The sequence below is a fragment of the Bubalus kerabau genome, chromosome 2 (assembly GCF_029407905.1).
Source record: "Bubalus kerabau isolate K-KA32 ecotype Philippines breed swamp buffalo chromosome 2, PCC_UOA_SB_1v2, whole genome shotgun sequence".
Lineage (NCBI taxonomy): Eukaryota > Metazoa > Chordata > Mammalia > Artiodactyla > Bovidae > Bubalus > Bubalus kerabau.
The window spans coordinates 154,986,273-154,993,814 of NC_073625.1; positions in this window are offsets into that span (position 1 = coordinate 154,986,273).

Genomic DNA, 7,542 nt, shown 5'->3' on the forward strand with positions numbered 1-7,542 from the left:
AGGGCTTCTATAGTAGCTGAGAGAGCTTAAAACTGTTTGCTCTTTTGAATACTCTCTCAGTTGTCTTGCTTATATTATTACTTTTTGTCCCTTTCTTCTCACAAACACAAAGGAAACACTCAGCTGACCTACAGTCCCAACTATCACCTCTTACAAATGAGCAAGGTTTAACATTCCTAGAGAGTTGGCTCCCCAGTAAATGCTTAAAGCCATCCTACATCCCACTTAGACATTATTTCTAATGCCCACCAACCTGCCAACCCTGGAAATGGAAAGAAAACTAATCTAGAATAAGTGTTAGTCACTCAATTGTGTCGGACTCTTTGCAACTCCATGGATTGTAGCTAGCCAGGCTCCTTTGTCCATGAAATTCTCAAGGCAAGAATACTGGAGTAGCCATTCCCTTCTCCAGAGGATCTTCCCAATCCAAGGATCGAACCCGGGTCTCCTGCATTGCAGGCAGATTCTTTACCATCTGAGCCACCAGGGAAGCCCAAGTGCTTTATATCCCTGGCCAAAGTTTTCCAGTGTTAAGTCCTTGCTAACTTACATGCTTACAATTATTTCTCTGATCCATATAATGCTAATTTTGCTTCTGCAGAATCTTTTGACCTATCTAATAGCAAAGAATAAGCATCCACTTTTAACTTACTTCTCTATCACTGGGATCAAGAAAGTTTCACCTAGTTGTCATCATATCCTAGTTTTCAAGGGTAGTTATCTCAAGATATGAGAATGGAAGTAGACTATTCCCCTTTAGAGAAAGGGCTCCATTGAAAGGGGAGCTGGGAACCCACTGCTCAACAAAAGTCAAGGGGGTATTCCTGACTCCCCTTTGGTTAGCAAACACCCATCAACACCAGGGGACGAGGAGACTAAAAGGAACAAAAGTTCTTTCTCAATCTCCCCATTCAATGCCCACCACCCTGGTGAAAGCTTGGGTCCTCAAATGTGTTATCACCCCGGGCTCTGATCATCTGTGTAATCCGCCTGGCTGCTCGGACAGGTTAAAACAAAATCGAAGGTCAGCAAATATCATCATGTTTGAAATACCAGCACTGGGACAGTACTGGATGCAAATGTAATGGCTGTAGCCACCTACAAGGGGCAAGCACGGTGCCAGCTCTTGAGGAGGTTACAGACTGTTGAAAAAACAAACCCAGATAAACAATATGAGCACTAATAAACAACTTCAGCAGCTACAGAAAAAAGTAATGTCAGTTGGTGATTAATTTAAAGCAAACAACACAGTGTAAGTATGAGGGAAGCTTTGTCAGGGGGCAGGGGCTTTGGGGGCCATGAAAGGTGTCACGTGTATGCTGAAAGCTGGGTGAAACTGCAGTTAGAATTTCTCAAGCATTGGAGAGAATGGAAAATTTGTGTGGGGGCCAATGGTTGGTTACTGAAGGGTAGGAGGCAGAGACAATGCTGGAAGGGTAGGTTCAAGTGTGATTACAAAGGCTACCCCAAAGCCAGCAAAAGTACTGCTCCTCAAGGCATGGAACCCACCAAGGGCAATTGATCAGGAGGGTCACAGGATTAAACTTCGATTGAGAAACTTAATCTGGAAGTCGTTGTGTTTAGAGATAAGAAACAAAATGTTACAGAAGACTCCTGTGGTATCTCCTAACTGGCTTCAAAGTCAGCCTACACACCACCTCCACGTACTTCTTAAAGAACACTTTTCATAGATCACACTCTGCCTATTTCTGTCCATTCCCTCCCTACAAACTTACTTTTATAGGATAAAGACCAGATAGCTCATCCTGGTCTACTAGATTCATCACTGTCCAGGCCTAGCTCAACTTTTCAACTCACAGGTCTTATACCACAACACATGGGTGTCCACCTCTCACATGTTCACCAGAGGACCACCATCCACCACTAAACACCCTGCCCCAAACCTTCTCCACATGCCTACTCATCTCTCCAGATCTTGGGGTCCACTTCCTCTGATCTCACTGCACTGCTGACTCAGCCTCTGGGCCTATCGCCTTGGAGTTGGTGATGGACTTCTTTATCCTTCAGGTCTGTTTTGTCTCTCCTTCTACTCCATTTTTCAACGTATAGACTATGGTACCCTAGGAACATTCCTAGGAGAAGGGGATGACAGAGGATGAGATGGTTAGATGGCATCACTGACTCAATGGACATGAGTTTGAGCAAGCTCCAGGAGTTGGTGATGGACAGGGAAGCCTGGCATGCTGCAGTCCATAGGGTTGCAGAGAGTCAGACACAACTGAGTGACTGAATGGAACTGAGCAACATTCCAAACATGATGGACACTCAGTAAGCAATGGTGATGCTGACAATGAAGAGGAGGTAGAAGAAGGTGATCACCATTTACGAGGCCACTGCAGTGATCCAAGCATCCATGCCATAAAGGGCATGAAGAACTAAAATCTTTTAGTAGAACCAAAAAGATTTCAAAACACACTGGAAAGAATGAAGAAGAGTGAAATAAATAATTGAGACATAGGTGGTAAGGGGGACAGAAAAAAACTGACCCTGAGACTCCAAGCCTGAGGAATCAAAAGAATGATCAACTAGCACCAACCACACAGGGACACTCAATAGTCGCTCGATAGGAAAGCAAAAGGAAGGAAGTAAAGGAGGGAAGGCACAGGCTGTGCATCATGAGAGCGAGTTCAGACAACTGAAATGTGAGCCTCCAGTGAGGCCTCAAGTTGGAAATATAGGATGGAGGGTCAGAGAATGTTTAGGCTCAAGCTCTGGGTTTAGAGTTATCTATTCAGGCAACTCTTCCAAGCTGCAGATGGCAATTATATCTCTGAGGAAGAAGGGAAGAGAAAGAACAGAGGACCTAGGAGATACAGGAACCATAAAAAGGGTTGACAGGGAACACAGAGGCAGTAGGTGGTGCTGATAATAGTGTGGGAAAATCAAACCAGGGCAGTTTCAGTAAAGAGAGTAGTCAAGGGTATCACACGAAACAGACACGCCAAAGAGAATGAATGAACAGCTGTCTCTCAGCATACAGTTCAAATGCCACCTATTCCAAGAAGCCTCCCGTGATCACCCATCAAAAGGCCCTTTCTCGGGACTTCCCTGGTGGTCCAGTGGCTAAGACTCTGCACTCCCAAGGCAGGGGGCCCTGGTTCAATCCCTGGTTAGGGAACTAGATCCACAGGCTGCAACTAAGACCTGGTGCAGTCAAATAAATAAATACCAAAAATAAATATTAAAAAAAAGGCTTTCTCTCTTCTCTGACCCCTCATCCACATCTCCCTTCGACCAAGTATAAGCAGCATTATTTAAGTCCCCTTATTTCCTATCCTGCCGGATCCAGCAGAGATTTCAACATATGGGTACTCGCTAAATCTTTGTGGAGTAAATGAACATACAGCAAATAATTCTCCTGTGTATGCTTTCCGGAATTACTGCCTGAATCCAGTTTATGAGTGCATGCCTATAAAACTAAATCACAAATCGTTTGGGATTTATTTGTTCTCACACTCACCACCTGCAATTCAAAGCAATTCCAGGATACACTATACCTGCAAGCATTCTCACTTTTTAGCCTGTATTTCAAGGACAATAAAGAAGGGAGATTTTTCATCAAGTTGTTTGCAATTAAGCATAACCTAAGCTTATAAAGTTGTGTGTTCTTATTGTCTTTTACTTTTTTTGTAAACAAGCTCAATCTCCTTAATATTTCAACTTCTCAACTTTTTGTTTTGTTGATGTTTTCTGTGTATTTGTTTGTTAATGTACTGAACAACTTCAAAGGTAATGGCCTCAAGAATTCCATGATAAGATGGAACTCATATTCCTGCAGCAAGCTCTAGCTGGGCATTTTTATAGTGTTAAATCATGAACAAAAAGCAAAAAGTGCCACTTCAAGCAAATTAAAGAATCGTTGAGTCTGAGAAAGTTCCACTCCACAGGTAGAAAAACACATTAGCCATGAGACCTTTAGAAAGCATTAACCCAACAATCAAAGACACAGTCGCTGAACACTCCTTATGGTCTCTCCTTTTATAGCCTAGCTTCTTGCAAGAGTAGGCTATGCTTTTTATTGCAATTTCTACCTTGAATTCATAGTGCTGAATCATCGCAAGCTGGCTACTGCCCATCTCACCATCCCACTGCATTGTAACTGCTCTTTACAACACACCAATGGTTTCCAGTTACAAACCAAAAATGGTCATGCCCTATCCTGCTTGGGCTTCCATGGCATTTGTCACTGTCACCCACTTCCTCATTAAACTGACTGCACACACTGCACCCTCTCCTGCTTCCACCCTGTAAGTGTGGGTGGGTGGCCCCAGGGTCCAGCCCCTGCACTCTTCTACCCCACTTTCCTCCTGGACAACCTCACTGACTCCCTGAGGGCCCCAATGATGACCCACAAACCCCTCTCCAGGGAAAGCCTCTTGCATTCCAAACCCATGCTCTTGTCCATACAACAGTTCCTCGGGCATGGCAAGTTCCATAAAGTCAAAACTGAAATCGTTTTCCTCCCAAACCTGCTTTCAGCTCAATGGCACCATCCATCCAAGCCAGAGATCTAGGGATCATGCTCAACTCCAGCCTCTTCCCACACTTCAAACTGTCATGATCACATGGTCAGATCGGCCTCCCTAGCATCACAGGAATGTGTTTTCTCCTTTTCATCTGCTCCACCACTGCCTTGGTTCAAATTCCATCACTTCTCATGATGCTCCAACCGATTTATCATTCTCTGACCCCAGATTTGTTCCCCGCAACCTCTAATTCATTCCCTTCCTTCTGCTTCTACAGTCATCTTTCTAAGATGTAAATCTTAATTCCCAATATATGTATCTTCCAAAAGCGCCCATCTGCCTTCAGGCTTAAGATCAAAATGCTGAACATACAACAGTCCTTCATCAATCTTGTCTCCTATCAAAGCTTCTAACCTGGGATTTCGCTGGTGATTCAGTGGTTGGGACTTCACCTTCCAATGCAGGAGGTGTGAATTCAATCCCTGCTTGGGGAGGTAAGATCTCACATGCCTTTGGGCCAAAAAGCCAAAATACATAAAACAGATGCAATGTTGTAACAAATTCAATAAAGACTTTAAAAGTGGTGCACATTAAAAAAAAAAAAAAGCTTCCAACCTGAACTCTACATTGCCTCCTTCACTCCATCTTCATCAATCAGCAGGTTCCAAGATTATCTCTAGAAACTCTTGTCCTCCTCATTCATACCTCGCTCCTCCACTCCTTAGGTAAGTCATTTTATTCATCCTTTGTCATGCAGCTCAAAGACCATCTTCCTCTGGGAATCTCAGAAATATTCTAGGATCCCTAACCCCCATTAGTCATTGCTCTATGACAGTGCTCTTTGCACCGTATCACTATCTCAGAATCACTGATCTTTTGTCTGTTTCTCTCACTCATCAATGTGTGGAAGATGGTCCACAATTTCCACATTTCTGAATCACCACCTCTAGTAAAGAGCCTTAGGTTCATTGCTCCTAGAAATGAATGATGATACAGAAGTCTGTGCATATCATGAAGTATCATCTATTGTTACAGTATTATGCTTGGTTTTCCTCACTACTTTATTTCTTTGAATCATAAGATGCTGTCAAAGACACATCCCAATTTCAGAGACGTTAAGAGGTGAAATACTACAGTCTACAGAATACAGCATATTAATTTAAGTTACATGTTTATAAAAACTTTATAGTCATCAGACTAAAAAGACATTAAAAAAAAATCCAAGTGCTGGAAAATAACCCAAAACTTTCTAAAATAACTCTTAAGTGAAGAGAACACACATATGTTATCTTAAAATGTTACATTTTTCCTTTGAAATGTTCATTAAACAACTGTTTGTTCTGTATTCTAATTGTGGTAGCCAAACACAAATCTGCATCCATTAAAATTCAAAGAACCATTAAATTCATGTAATCCATTAAAATTCATAGAAAATAAAAGTCATGGGAAACATTTTTAAATCTCCATTAAATATGGCCCATTCCTTGCCTCTCCTCCCCCCCAAGCCTGGACTGCACCTCCACAACCCCATCAGCACCCAAAGAGGACACTTACTTCTCTGACACTCTCACTCCAGCCCCTGAGCAATGGCTCTGAACTTGGAGACGGCCCGTGTCCGGGCGCACCTCCCCACACCTCCACATCTCAGGCCAGGCTTCCTGCCACTCACGTAAGCCCTGCTCCCCTTGCAGCCAATTCCCTTGCAGCCGATTCCCTCATCCCTGCTCTCCCAGCCCTGTTGCTGCCAGTTCAACAACCTTGAACTGGTACCTTGCATATCTTTTCTCCTCTCTCACCCTCCTCCCACTTCACTCTCTCAACTCTTGTCCACTGTACCCTACAAAGTCTGGGCTCTACTGGGGTGCGGAAGGGGGAGCAGAATTCTCCTTTTGTCCTGATTATTTACTATTTAAATATTTATTAATATTTACTCAGAGCAGATAGGGTCTGCTTTGAATGGTTAAAAACTGCCTGAACATGGTAAGACACAGAACCTGGAAATAATCGGATTTTCCTTGGGAAACTGAACAGACTCTGCAAAGAAGGCAAGTCTGCTGCTGTGCAGGGCGTGTGTGGTCTGGCAGCCGCCTTATACTTCCTCTGTGCCTCAGCTGCAGTGAGCAGCTTACGTTTTTGGTTTTTTGTTGTTTTTTTTTTTTCGTTTTTTTATTTTAATTGGTCATGTTCCATCCCTTCTCAGGGGCTCCATCCATGCTGCTCCCTTTTCTTAAGACTATTTTATCCAAGATTCTCTACAACCTGGTTTCACAGAATTTACAACTGAGCCCCAGTGCAGCTTTTTCCAACTGATAAGGCCAACTTTCAGAAGCCATGGACTAGAACGGTCATACAGCAGTCAAAGCTTAAAGAAATAACAACTGAGTAATGATACAATAAACCAGAAAAATGGATGTACTGAATAAACCTACCCTACGTAATACACTTTCAAGCTGTTCTAGGAATTTTAAACTTACGATGTTATGCCATGTATGTCAAACAATATAATCAGTTAAATATGTTAAATGTTGTCTAAAATATCTGCATGTCCAGAGAATGCAATACACAAAAATTCCTTGACTTTAATATATAATATGACAAGACCAGTGTTAATCGCTCAGTTGTGTCTGACTCCTTGTAATTCCTACGGACTGTGTAGCCCACCAGGCTCCTCTGTCCATGGAACTGTCCAGGTAAGAATACTGGAGTAGATTGCCATTTCCTTCTCCAGGGATTCTTCCTGACCCAGGGACTGAACCTGTCTCCTGCACTGCAGGCAGATTCTTAACTATCTGACCACCAGGTAAGCTAAAGAGTGTTTCAGTTTGTCAGAAAAATTTCATATCCATATTTTATTTAATGCAAAAGACATAAATGTTACTTAAGGTCCTACTCTGGAGGAAAAACTACCCCCATAAACTTTCAATGACGGTAACTAGGCAAATTTTCTGTATTCCAACTTAGATTTTCTTTTTATATAAATAATTTCCCCCATAAATAAAGACTTAAAATCAGTGTTTTAATGTTTTTTTAAGTCAAAAGTTAAAGACATCAAGTA